Source organism: Tachyglossus aculeatus, unplaced genomic scaffold (genome assembly GCF_015852505.1).
Source record: "Tachyglossus aculeatus isolate mTacAcu1 unplaced genomic scaffold, mTacAcu1.pri scaffold_100_arrow_ctg1, whole genome shotgun sequence".
Lineage (NCBI taxonomy): Eukaryota > Metazoa > Chordata > Mammalia > Monotremata > Tachyglossidae > Tachyglossus > Tachyglossus aculeatus.
In genome coordinates, this window is record NW_024044841.1 from 829,396 (window position 1) to 843,172 (window position 13,777).

Here is a 13,777-nt window from a genome sequence, read left to right on the forward strand (position 1 = left end):
TTATTGAGCACTTACTCTGGGCCTAGCACTGTACTAACCACTTGGAAAAGTTCAATATAATAGAGTTGGTAGACACGTTCCCTGCCCACAGTGAACTTAAGGTCTATAGCGATTCCTATTCTTTTAGGCCACAATAATTTTTTTAAAAAAATTATGATATTTGTTAAGCATTTGCTATGTGCCGAGCACTGTTTTAATCACAGTGGGGTAGATATAAGGTAATCAGGTTATCCCATATGAGGTTCACAGTCTCAATCCCCATTTTACAGGTGACATAACTGAGACCTGGTGAAGTTAACTGTGTTGCCCAGGGTCACACAGAAGACAAGTGGCTGAGCAGGGATTAGATCCACCCCCAAACTGGATTTACTGTACTAAGCACTTGGGAGAGTTCAGTTTACCAGACTTGTTAAACACATTCCCTGCCCACAGTGAGTTTACAGTCTACAGGCACTCCCCTTCCTTTAGGCCATGATTCCTCCCCAAAGCTGGATTGTCTGTCCTATTTTAGTTTTAGCCGCCTCCCTCCAAGACTTCGACAATTCATCAACGTCCAGCGTTTTCTATGAACCAGTAGGGCAGCTAAATATCTCGCTAGATCCAAGACCAATTCCTTGGTAAAGTGGTGTTGTGAGATTATTTCCACAAGGAAGTAGACATTCTGTCCCAGAGCAGAGGCTTGGTAATTGACCCTTTTAGGATCCTGCCCATGGCGGCCTTCATATCCCGTTTCTGAAGATGTAGATAAGGGGGTTCAGAGCAAGGGGTATCGCTGCATGGAACAAGGACACTAGCAGGTTCACGATCATGGAGGAGTCTGAGGGCAGCTTGATGTAGATAAATGCACCCGCAGAGAGGAACGAAGTGACGAGGTGGGGCAGGCAGGTGGAGAAGGCTTTGGCCCGGCCCTAGGGGACCGGTGTCCTCAGCACGGCCCAGAACATGCGCGCATACGAGACGATGATGGAAATAAAGCAGACGACAGCTAAGGCTGCCCCAAAATTACAAGTCGCGTGGATGGCAATGTGCATCTTGGAGCAGGTGATGTTAAGCCGAGGAGAGATGTCACAGAACAATTGCGGGACGGTGTTGGACCAGCAGAAGGACAGGGACAAGCTCCCAGCTGAACACATTGCTGTAAACAGGCCCCCACTGCATCAGGAGGCGGTGGCCAACTTCCCATCAAACCTCTTGAACCATGATGACATCGTAGCTCAGGGAGAGGCAGATGGCAGCGTAGCGGTTGTAGGACATCACCGTGAAGACCGACAGCTCTGCGCCAGCAAACCAGACAATAGAGGAGACCTGGACGGCACAGCTCTCTAAGGAGTTGGGTGTCTTGTTAGTCAGGGATTTGTGGATGGATTTGGGGATGGTGACATAGATGTAGCAGAGGTCAAGGATGGACAGGTTCTTGAGGAAGACGTACATGGGGGTGTGACGGTGCCAGTCGAGGGTGGTGAAGGCGACGATGAGGAGATTCACCGTCAGAGCCTGCAGGTAGACCAGAAGGAACAGCGCGGCCTGGAACAGCTGCAGCTTCCGGACCTCCGAGAATCCTAGCAGGAGGAATTCTGTCTTCACGGTGACATTGGTCATTTTCTAGGAATTTACAGACATCTGCAAGGATTGTGATCACATAATTCTACATAATTGCAGTAGCAGCATAGCCTAGTGGAAAGAGGATGGTACTGGGGGTCTAGGGAACCTTGGTCTTAATCCACAGTCTGCCACTTACCTACTGTTCTACCTCGGACAAGTCACTTAACTTTTCTGTTCCTCGGTTTCCTCATCTGTAAAATGGGGTTTAAGAACGTGAGTCCCATGCGGGACAGTGACAGTGTCAAATCTGATTATTTCATATCTATTTCGGCACTGAGTATGGTGTTGGCACATGGTAAGCACTTAAGAAATACCACAATTATAATTTTTAAGAAAAAGCAGGAAAATTCCTGTCATATCCTGGGTTTATATTGAAATTTCCCTTCCCTGCCCCTCACCTTCCCATGATCCTCTCCGGAATCACTGGGCCTGTCCTGGGCTGGGGGCATCGACCTCAGCTGAGGGAGAGGCTCACTCCATCTCGTCGATCCTGGACCCTTGTGGGGGTTACAGAAAGGTCTGGGTGAGGGGAGGGGGTTGTCAGTATACTTCCTCCCCCTTTCGGCTCTACGGATGGCTGCACCATCCCCTCAGACAATGGCCGAGTTATTTCCGGGGGGATTCCCCATGGGAGGACGGGCCCGGAGCTTGGCTGAGGCAGTTCACTGTCCGGTAATCCAGAAGGCCGGGATCCTGGGCACCCTGTGGTCTCAGCCCTTAAAACCTAAATAACTGCCCAGTCCCACGTGGTTCCCACTCTGGGACTCCTTCCTAGAACACCAATAATGGAATCATCATAATTCCGTTTTTATGATTAATAATTGCTCTCTGTTTCACCTCTGGAGATTGGAAATACATCAGGCCAAGACCGGGGACCATCCTAAATCGGCTCTCTCTCTCTCTTACCTACCCATTCTCTTCTCCCGCTAGACCCCAACTCACACTCTCCAATCCCCCCAGATTTTCTTACCATGTCTCTTTAACTTCCCTTCCTACATCCCTTGGATTGTACCCTTCCTCCTGCCTGGTGCGCCCTCCCTCTTATAAAGCTGCCAAGCCTCATTTCCCCTCATTTTCAAATCCCCCTTGGAAGCCCAACTCATCTAGGGGGATTTTCCAATGAAATTTCCTTTTCCCATTTGTCATTTTGGAACTCAGGCATTCACAAGCACCTGTAAAACTTTAGTAAAGTGTAAGCTCTTTATTTGCAAAGAATATATCTTGCTCTTCTGTTGTACTTCTGTTTGGTTGACAATAATTCAATATTGAAGTACGTAAAACAATTTCCTTTCCTTTCCTTCCAAATGCTGCCACAATAATCCAATCACTTATCCTGTCCCACCTTGATTACTGCATCAGCCTCCTTGATGACCTCCCTATCTCCTTTCTCTCTCCATTCCTGTCCATACTTCACTCTGCTGCCCGGATCATTTTACTACAAAAACGTTCAGACCATGTTTTCCCACTCTTCAGGAACCTCCAGTGGTTTCCGACCCACCTCCACATCAAGCAGAAACTCCTTATCATTGGTTTGAAAGCACTCAATCAGCTTACCCCCTCCTACTTCACCTTACTGCCGCAACCCAGCCTTCACACCTCACTCTTCTAGTTCTAACTTACTTACTGTACCACGAGTCAGTCTATCTCACTGCCGACGTGTCACCCACATCCTGTGTCTGAGCTGGAGCACCCTTCGTCTTCATATCCGATGGATGATCACTCTCTCCACCTTCAAAGCCTTATTTAAGGCACAGCTCCCCCAAAATGCCTTCCCTGAATAAGCCCTGATTTCCTTTTCTCCCACACCCTTCTGTGCCATCCTGATTTTCTCCCTTCTTTCTTCCAGTCCCCGAGGACTTATACCCATATCCAGTATTTTTTTTACATTCATGTCTGTCTCCCCCTCTAGCCTGAAAGCTCGTTGTGGACAGGGAATGCCTCTTTTATATTGCATTATTGTACTCTCCTAAGCACCTAGTACGGTGTTCTGCACACAATAAGCACTCAATAAATACGATTGACCAACTGACTGATTATCTTGTATCTACTCTAGCACTTAGTACAATGTCTAGCACATACTAAGCACTTAACAAATTCCAAAAAAGGAAGGCATGCACATTCTGGCCTCAGGGAATTCACAATTTAGTGAAGAGAGTAGACACCAGTGATTCTCATCAGAGAAAGTAAGGATTTTGCAGGGAGGTGTGGTGCATGAAGGCACGGACTCCGGCTAGGGTAAGCACGAAATCGTTTATTGGGTTAAGCAGCATGACTTTTATATCCTACAGTCACATTCTGTATTTTTCCATGTTCCTGTGTTCATAGCTAACACAGCAGTTCTGTGACCTTCAAGGCCAGTAACAAGTAACACTCGTCTAAGCAAGGTCGTGGGGCCGAAAACAAGTAACTCTTGTCTGTACAAGGCTGTGATAATAGAGACCAGACTTTTGACCACAGCTCTCCTCTCGGTTCCTTGTTTACCTGGCCCTGCTGTTCCCCACAGGAGGGATGCCAGGATGAAATAGATCCATTACTAACTGAATACGCAATTGGCAATCTATTTATAGGTAAGAATTGGGAGTATAAAAGCATACATTGGAATGAAGAGTAACTGTTGATCTGATACGGTTGAACTGTTGTGAGTTGCTTGGGGCAGACTTCCAGGAATTGGGAAATGGCAACTGTGTCTCTTGGGTCTTGGTACCCTCTTCTATACCCCCTCTCTCTGTCCCCGCTCACCCCACCTCATCAAATATTCAGTCAATCAATTCATGGTCTTTACAGTGCGATTACGGTGTGCAGAGCACTGTACTAGGTGCTTGGGATTGTACAGTAATACAGAGCTAGTAGACAGGTTTTCTGTCCACGGTGAGGTTAAAGGCAAGAGGGGATAGAGACATTAATCAATCGATCACTCAATCAATGGTATTTATTGATCAATTTCCATGTACAGAACACTGTATTAGGTGCTTGGGAGAGTACAGTATAACTGAGTTGGTAGACACGTTCCCTGCACACAATGAGCTTACAATCTAGAGGAGGATACAGATATTAATCAGTCAGACAATTTACCAATGGTGTTTATTGAGCACTTAGTGTGGAGCACTGTACAAAGCAATCGATCAATCAATGGTATTTTGTGAGTGCTTAGTATCTACAGAGCACTGTAGTAAGCACTTGGGAGAGTAGAGTACAACTGAGTTGGTAGGCATATTACCTGCCTACAATGGGCTTACAAGTCTAGAGAAGCAGTGTGGCTCAGTGGAAAGAGCACGGGCTTAGGAGTCAGAGGTCACAGATTCAAATGCCGGCTCCACCGCTTGTCAGCTGTGTGACTTTGAGCAAGTCATTTAACTTCTCTGTGCCTCAATTACCTCATCTGTAAAATGGGGATTAAGATTGTGAGCCCCGCATGGGACACCCTGATCACCTTATATCCTCCCCAGAGCTTAGAAAGTGTTTTGCACATAGTAAGCACTTAACAAATATCAAAAGTATTATTACATTATTAGAGCAGTATACTTAAAAGTCTAGAGGACACAGATATTCGTTAATCAATGACAATCAGTCAATGGTAGTTATTGAGCACTTACTCTGTGTGTAGCACTGTCTAAAGCAATCGATCAAGCAGTGGCATTTATTGAATGCTTATTTTGTGCAGAATATCGTACAGCGCTTTGAACAGTGATTTGCACATAGTAAACGCTTAATAAATGCCATTATTATTATCATTACTATTTTTATTATTATTACTAAGTGCTTGGGAGACTACAATTCAACAAAGTTGGTAGACATGTTCCTTGCCCACATGGAGCTTACAATCTACAGGGGTATCTTGCATTTCTCCCATGCGGGATCAAGGAAAGATCTCTAAATCCTGAACATGAAGATGGGTCTTCTCAGCCACAGCAGCACACATAGGAAAACCTTCCCTGTCGGGACTCTATCTTTAGACCCGAAGGATAGCTGTAAATCTGGACAAATCCTTGGACAATCCCTCTGACAACGGCTGAGATCATTGGCATGGAGAAACACGCATTTTATCCCAGAGAGGGAGCTGGTAGACTTTAGGACCCTCATCCGGGTGGATTTCACATCTTTATTTTTCAGGCTGTAGATGAGGGGGTTGAGGGCGGGGGTCACCACGGCACAGGTAGAACGTGGACGCCAGCAGGTCCCGCGTCGAGGGGGAGTCCGACGACGGTTTGAGGGTAACGAAAGTCCCGGTAGAGAAAAAAAGCAATGACGACAGTGAGGTGATGCAGGCAGTTGGAGAAGGCTTTGGCCCGGCCCTCAGTGGCCGTCATCCTAAGCACGACCGAGAAAATGCGGATGTATGAGACGACGATGGGCACGAAGCAGACGAAGGCTAACGCCACCCCTGTGATCATGCTCAAGTCCGTGGCAACGCGGTCCTCGGAGCAGGAGATCATCAGCAGAGCGGGGACGTCACAGAACTGGGGCACAACGTTGGACCGGCAGAAGGACATGGAGAAGGTCGAAGCTGAAAGCAAGACCCTAATTAGTACTACGCTGAGCAATGAGGCGACGGCTATTTTCCCACAGAACCCTCGGTCCATGATGACGTTGTGGTGTGGGGAAAGGCAGTTAGCGGCGTAGCGGTCGTAGGACAACGCCGTGAGGATGAAATACTCAGAACCCACAAACAAGATCCACAGAAAGAACTGAGCGATGCAGCCTAGGAAGGAGATGGAGTTATTATTGCTTAGGGAGCTGTGGATGGACTTGGGGATGATGACAGAGATGAGGCCGAGGTCGAAGCCAGATGAGGTAACTGACGGATTCCTGGGGAAGAAGAACATGGGGTTGTGGAGGGACCGGTCGAGGATGGTGACGGGGGTGATGGGATTCCCCATCAGGACCGCCAGAAGAAACAGCGCAGCATGGACCTGCTGCATCTCCCGAACTTCTGAGAATCCCAGCAGCAGGAATTCTGTCTTCACAATGACAGTTGTCATTTTATGGAAATGGACATTGACTGCCTAAGGACATTTAAAGAAGGGAAGTAGATTCAAATAGAGATGAGAATAATAATCCAGGGAAAAGTTCACAGAAGAGGAGAAAATCTTTTGGTTGGAGGGAAATCTCAGATTTTGGGTTTTTTATGGTATTTGTTAAGTTCTTACTACGTACCAAACACTGTATTAAGTGCTAGGATAGCTACAAGCTAATCACGGTGTTCATCTCCCTCAGTTTACCTGCTTCTGTTCAGGCCAGTACAGAAACCATTCCTAACTCCTAGGTGTCTAGTCCATTTGCAAATATCTGCAAAGATTGTAGTCACTTAATTCCATATCATTTGAGAAGCAGCGCAGAATAGTGGAAAAAGTTCGGACCACGGAATCTGAAGACCTGGCATTAAATCCCCGCACTGCCATTTAACTGCTGTGTGACCTTGGGTAAGTCACTTCAGTTCTCTGGGCCTCAGTTCCCACATTTGCAAAATGGGGATTCAGTACCTGGTCTCCCTCCTATTTAGACTGTGAGGTCCATGAGGGGCCTGATTAACTTGTATCTACCCCAGCAGTTAATACAGTGCTTACCATGCAGTGCATGCTTCAGAAATGCCATTATCATTATTATTATGAACTAATCAAATCCCTTCGTATCTTTTTATGCCTATTCAATAGCTCCTCTACTTTTCATGTCTATTCGCCTCACCTTCTATTTCCCAACCTATTCTTTTAATTCATCCCTGGCCAATCTTCTAGTTCTGCCTCACTCTCATTATTCAATCAATCAATCAATCAATCGTATTTATTGAGCGCTTACTATGTGCAGAGCACTGTACTAAGCGCTTGGGAAGTACAAATTGGCATCACATAGAGACAGTCCCTACCCAACAGTGGGCTCACAGTCTATTCCCATGTCTCTCCCCTCTCTCGGGCTATTCCCCCACCTTAGAACTGCCACTCCCTCAAATAGTAATTACGGTATGTGCTAAGCGCTTAATATGTGTGAGTCACTGTACTAAGCGCTGGGGCGGGTAAAGGCAAATCGGGTTTGTCCCACGTTGGGCTCACAGTCTCAACCTCCATTTTCCAGATGAGGTACCCCAAGGTCCAGAGAAGTGAAATGACTTGCCCAAGGTCACACAGCAGACAGGTAGCAGAGCCGGGATTAAGACACATGACCTTCTGACTCCCCGACTCGTGGTTTATCCACAATAAATACCATTGATTGATTGATTGATCAGAGTCTAAGCTCTTTGTGGGCAGGGAATGTGTCATTACTGGTCTTAGGCTTCCGATAGGCCAACACTTTTATGTCTTCTTCCTTATCCCTAAACCCATCTCAAACCAGAAGACAACATTAGTCAATGATAATTATTGAGAATTTACAGTGCATAACACTGTACTAAGCACTTGGGAGAGTACAATAAGACATTGTTGGCAGAGAACATCCCTGCCCACATTCAAATAATCAATCAATCAATGGTATTTACTGAGTGCTTACTGTGTGCAGAGTACTGAACTAAGTGGCTGGCAGAATACAATACAACGGATTGGTAGACAGGTTCCCTACCCACATTCAATCAGTCGATAGTATTTACTGAGTACTTATTGTGTGCAGAGCACTGTACTCAGCGCTTGGGAAAGAACCATGCAACAGAATTGGTAGATTTTTTTCCCTACCCACAGTAAGCTCTCAGTCTAGAGACCAGTTTAACATTTCTATCCCTCACCTTATGCTCATACCTGCTCCTTTTCCTTGAAAATCAGTAAGACGCCTAGAGTCGTTTTCAAGTACTATAATAATAATAGGTATATTAATATACTATATAGATAATATAATAACAATAATTATGATATTTGTTCAGTGCGTAGTATGTGCCAAGCATTATACTAACTCCTGAGGTACATAGAAGGTAATTAGGTCCCTTTTAGGGCCCCAGTCTCAGTAGGAGGGAGAAGTTATGTTGAATCCCCATTTTGCTCCTGCTGTATGCCAAGAACTGGGATAAATAAGTCAGTCTCTGGCAGGCAGTCTCTGATCTGCCTGAGGCTTACAGTGTAAGAGAGAGGGATAGGAAGAATGAAATCCTTGTTTTGGAGGAGTTTACAATATAATGGATTGTCGGATCGCTGCCCACAGTGTATGAAAGAAACCAAGGTTCCAGGCAGCTTATGGGATATGATAGTATTACTGTGAACCAAGTACTGATCTAAGCTCTGGGGTATATGCACATTAATCAGGTTGGACACAGTCCTTGTCCCACATGAAACTTATACTCTTAATCCACATTTTGCAAATAAGTCAACTGAGGTTCAGATAAGTGAACTGACTTACCCAAGGTCACACAGCAGACACATGGCAGAGCCGAGATTAGGAGCCAGGTCCTACTGACTTCCAGGCCCGTGCTATATCCACTAGGCCACGTTGCTTGCCGAAAGCTACGATGCTTGAATGAAAGCTACAGATTCATTGATCAATCAGCGATATCTGGTGAGCACTTACCGGATACTAGGCACTGTACTGAGCACTTAGCAGATGAGGAAACTGGAGCACAGAGAGATTAAGTGGCTTTCCCGAGATCACACATCAGGCCGGTGGCAGAGATGGGGGGTGTCTTCTGAATTCCAGAACCTGGCTCTTTCCATTGACATCTGATTGGTAGCTGTGTTCCCTTCACTCACAAAGATCCAGGTCCCTTCATCTGGCCCTGGAGAGCATACTAGCTGGAATGGTTCATCCCTCCTCAGAGAAGTAACGTGAAAGAATAGGAGAAATTCTAACTCTGATCTTCCTATTCTGGGCTTACATTGAAATTTCCCTTCCCGGCCCCTCACCCTTCCCCTGCTCGTCTCCAGAGTCACATGGCCTGTCCTGGGCTGGGGAGCACCGACCTCTGTTGATAGAGAGGATCACTTCTTCTCATCGGTCCTGGATGCTGGTGGGGGTAACAGGAATGTCTGGGTAAGGGGTGGGAGTTGTCAGGATCCTACCAGCCCCCTCTCAGCTTTCCAGATGCCTGTACCATCCCCACAGAAGACGGCCAGGTTATTTCCTGAGGGATCCCCCGTGGGAGGGCGGGCCCGGGGCTCCGCTGAGACGACTGACCATCTGGGAATCTCTAAAAACCGGGATGCTGGACTCTCTGTGGTCCCGGCCCCCACAACCTGAGTGACTGCCCAGTCCCACGTGGTTCCCACTCTGGGACTCCTTCCTAGAACAACCTCAACGGACTCCTCATTCTTTTTCCATGATTAATACTTGCTTTATTTTTCAACTCTGGGGATTGGAAATATTTCGTGGTAGGGGGAATAGGCACCCTAGCCCATTTGGCTAGTCATGATTGAATGGAATATTCAGATTGACTTGGCAAAAAAAAAGAAAAGGACCCCAAGATCTCATTCCAGTACTGCCACTGAATGACTGTGTGTCACAGGCACCTATAACATTTTTGAAAGGTTTAAGCTCCTTGTGTGCAAAGAATGTACCTTGGCCTTCTGTTGTACTTCAATTTGATTAATTGAATGATTGAATTGATACTTAAATATTGAAGTATATTATACAATAAATAATAATAGTAACAACAGTAAAAGTAGGAAGATAAATCATAATGGTGTTACTCGTGACAACTGAGAGCATTAAGTGGTTGGAAATATTCAACCACTACTTGAATTTGGGGGCTTCTGGGGCTTCTGGGGCTTCTGGGGCTTCTGGGGCAGACTTGAAGATCAAAACGAAGTCTAAAACACCCTTCTTCAGCTACCTCTTCTATTTTATTTAATGGTATTTGTGAAGCACTTAATATGTACCAGGCACTGTAATCAATCAATCAATCAATCAATCGCATTTATTGAGCGCTTACTATGTGCAGAGCACTGTACTAAGCGCTTGGGAAGTACAAATTGGCAACACATAGAGACAGAGACACTGTATTAACCACTGGGGTAGATACAAGGTAATCAGGTTGGACACAGTCCATGTCCCACATGGGCCCAACAGTATTCATCCCCATTTTACAAATGAGGCGCAGAGAAGTGAAGTGACTTCCCCAAGGCCACACAGAAGACAAGTGGCAGAGCCAGGATTACTACTCAGGTCTGTCTGACTCTCAGGCCAGTGCTCTACCCTCTGCTGGTGCTGAATAAAGGGGGTGAATCCAAGTGCAGACATCCATCCCCAGGTATGGGAGCTAGATTTAAATACCAGACAAGAACAACTGGTAAAAACTCTTATATCAAACTAGTCAAAGCCATTGATAATAGGCAGCGTGCAGCCAGGGAAAGCCTCTAATGAAAAATTCCACAGATCTTTGCAGGCTGCCCAAGTCTGTCTGGAGTCAGTCCTTGGGGAGAGAAATAACAGGGTCAGAGCGTGAAGTTAAATTTTCTATCTCTGGTGAAAAGACTCCAAAACAGGACTCTCCCAATCGCCCTCTTCACATCCCTGTTCCTCAGACTGTAGATGAGGGGGTTCAGGGTGGGGGCACCGCGGTGTAGAACACGGACACCAGCAGGGCCAGCTGAAAGTAGGAGCCGGAAGTCGGTTTTAAATGGGCGAAGGCATCTGTAGAGAAAAAAACGGTGACAACGACGATATGGGGCAGGCAGGTGGAGAAGGCTTTGGTCCTGCCGTCGGAGGCCGGCATCCTCAACATGGCCCGGAAGATGCGCACGTATGAGACCACGATGGAGCCGAAGCAGAAGACACTGAAACAGGCACCAGTGGCTACAACCACCTTTAAGGCAGCATACATTTTAGAGCAGGAGAGTTTTATTACCGACGGGACGTCACAGAAAACCTATGTGATCACATGGGACGTGCAGGAAGGCGGGGAGAATGTCGCAGCTGAAATGAAGACTCCGAACATTGACCCTGTAAGCAACGACCCGACTGCCATCTCAAGGCAGGTCATTCATTCATTCATTCAGTCGTATTTATTGAGCGCTTACTGTGTGCAGAGCACTGTACTAAGCGCTTGGGAAGTACAGGTTGGCAACATCTAGACACGGTCCCTACCCAACAGTGGACTCACAGTCTAGAAGAGAGTGACAGAGAATAAAACAAATCACATTAACAAAATAAAATGAATAGAATAAATATGTACAAATAAAATAGAGTAATAAATACATACAAACATAAATAGATATGTACAGGTGCTGTGGGAAGGGGAAGGATGTAAGGCGGGGGGATGGGGAGGGGGAAGAGAGGGGGAAGAAGGAGGGGGCTCAGTCTGGGAAGGCCTCCTGGAGGAGGTGAGCTCTCAGTAGGGCCTTGAAGCGGGGAAGAGAGCTAGCTTGGAGGATGTGCGGAAGGAGGGCATTCCAGGCCAGGGGATGACGTGGGCCAGGGATCGACGGCGGGATAGGCGAGAACGAGGCACAATGTGGAGATTAGCGGCAGAGGAGCGGAGGGTGCGGGCTGGGCTGTAGACGGAGAGATGGGAGGCGAGGTAGGAGGGGGTGAGGTGATGGAGAGCCTTGAAGCCGAGGGTTAGGAGTTTTTGCCTGATGCGAAGGTTGAATGGTAGCCACTGGAGATTTTTGAGGAGGGGAGTAACATGCCCAGAGCGTTTCTGGACAAAGGCAATCCAGGCAGCGGCGTGAAGTATGGATTGAAGTGGGGAGAGACAAGAGGATGGGAGACTGGAGAGGAGGCTGATACAGTAATCCAGACGGGATAGGATGAGAGCTTGAACGAGCAGGGTAGCGGTTTGGATGGAGGGGAAAGGGCGGATCTTGGCAATGTTGCAGGGGTGAGATTGGCAGGGTTTGGACAGGTTCTTGAGGAAGACGTACATGGGGGTGTGGAGGCGCCAGTCGAGGGGGATGACGGCGACGATGAGGAGATTCCAGGTCAAGGCCGCCAGGTAGACTGGAAGAAACAGCACGGCCTGAACCGGCTGCAGCTCCCGGACCTCTGAGAATCCCAGTAGGAGGAATTCTGTCTTCACGGTGACATCGGTCATTTTTCAGAAATTGACATTGACTGCCTAAGGACATTTAGAACAGTTACAGATGAGAATAAAATCCAGAGAAAAATGCACAGGAGAGGAGACAATCTTTGGGTTGGAGGGAATCTCGGGTTTTTTTATGGTAACGTTTCACCCTCACTACGTTGCAGACACTGTACCAAGCACTAATCAGGTTGTTCATCTCCTACAATCAACCTGCCTTGGTTCAGGACGGCACTGAAACCATTCCTGACTCATAGAAGTCTACTCGATTTACAAACATCTGCAATGATTGTGGTCACATAATTCTACATAATTGGAGTAGCAGCGCAACCTAATGGAAAGAGGATGGTACTGGGAGTCTAGAGAACCTTTGTCTTAATCCCGACTCTGCCACGTATCTACTGTTCGGTCTCGGGCAAGTCACTCAACTTTTCTGTTCCTCAGTTTCCTCATCTGTAAAATGGGGTTTAAGACGGTGAGTCTCATGCGGGATAGGGACACTGTCCAATCTGATCATTTCATATCTATTTCAGCACTGAGTATGGTGTTGACACATGGTAAACACTGAAGAAATACCACAATTATTATTACTAAGAAAGAACAGGAAAATTCCTGTTATATCCTGGGCTTATATTGAAATTTCCCTTCCCTGCCCCTCACCTTGCCCTGCTCCTCTCCGAAATCACTGGGCCTGTCCTGGGCTGGAGAGCATCGAACTCAACTGAGAGAGAGGCTTACTCCACCTCGTCAGTACTGGACGCTGGTGGGAGTGACAGAAAGGTCTGGGTGAGGGGTGGGGGCTGTAAGGATCCTCCAACCCCCTTTCGGCTCTCCTGGTGGCTGCGCCGTCCCCTCAGACGACGGTCGAGTTAATTCCTGAGGGACTAACTGGCCCATGGGAGGACAGGCCCAGGGCTTGGCTGAGTCAGTTCCCTCTCCGGGAATATGAGAAGGCCAGGATCGTGGGCTGCCTGTGGCCTCAACCCAAATAATTGCCCAGTCTCACGTCGTTCCCACTCTGGGACTCCTTCCTAGAACAACATCAATGGACTCATCATCATTCCGTTTCATGATTAATAATTGGTCTCTTTCAACGCTGGAGAATGGAGATATATCAGGCCAAGACCGGGGACCATCCTAAATCAGCTCGCTCTCTCTCTTACCTACCCGTTCTCTTCTCCCCCTACACCCTAGCTCACACTCTCCAATCCCCTCAGACTTACTTACCGTGTCTCGTTCTGAACTTCC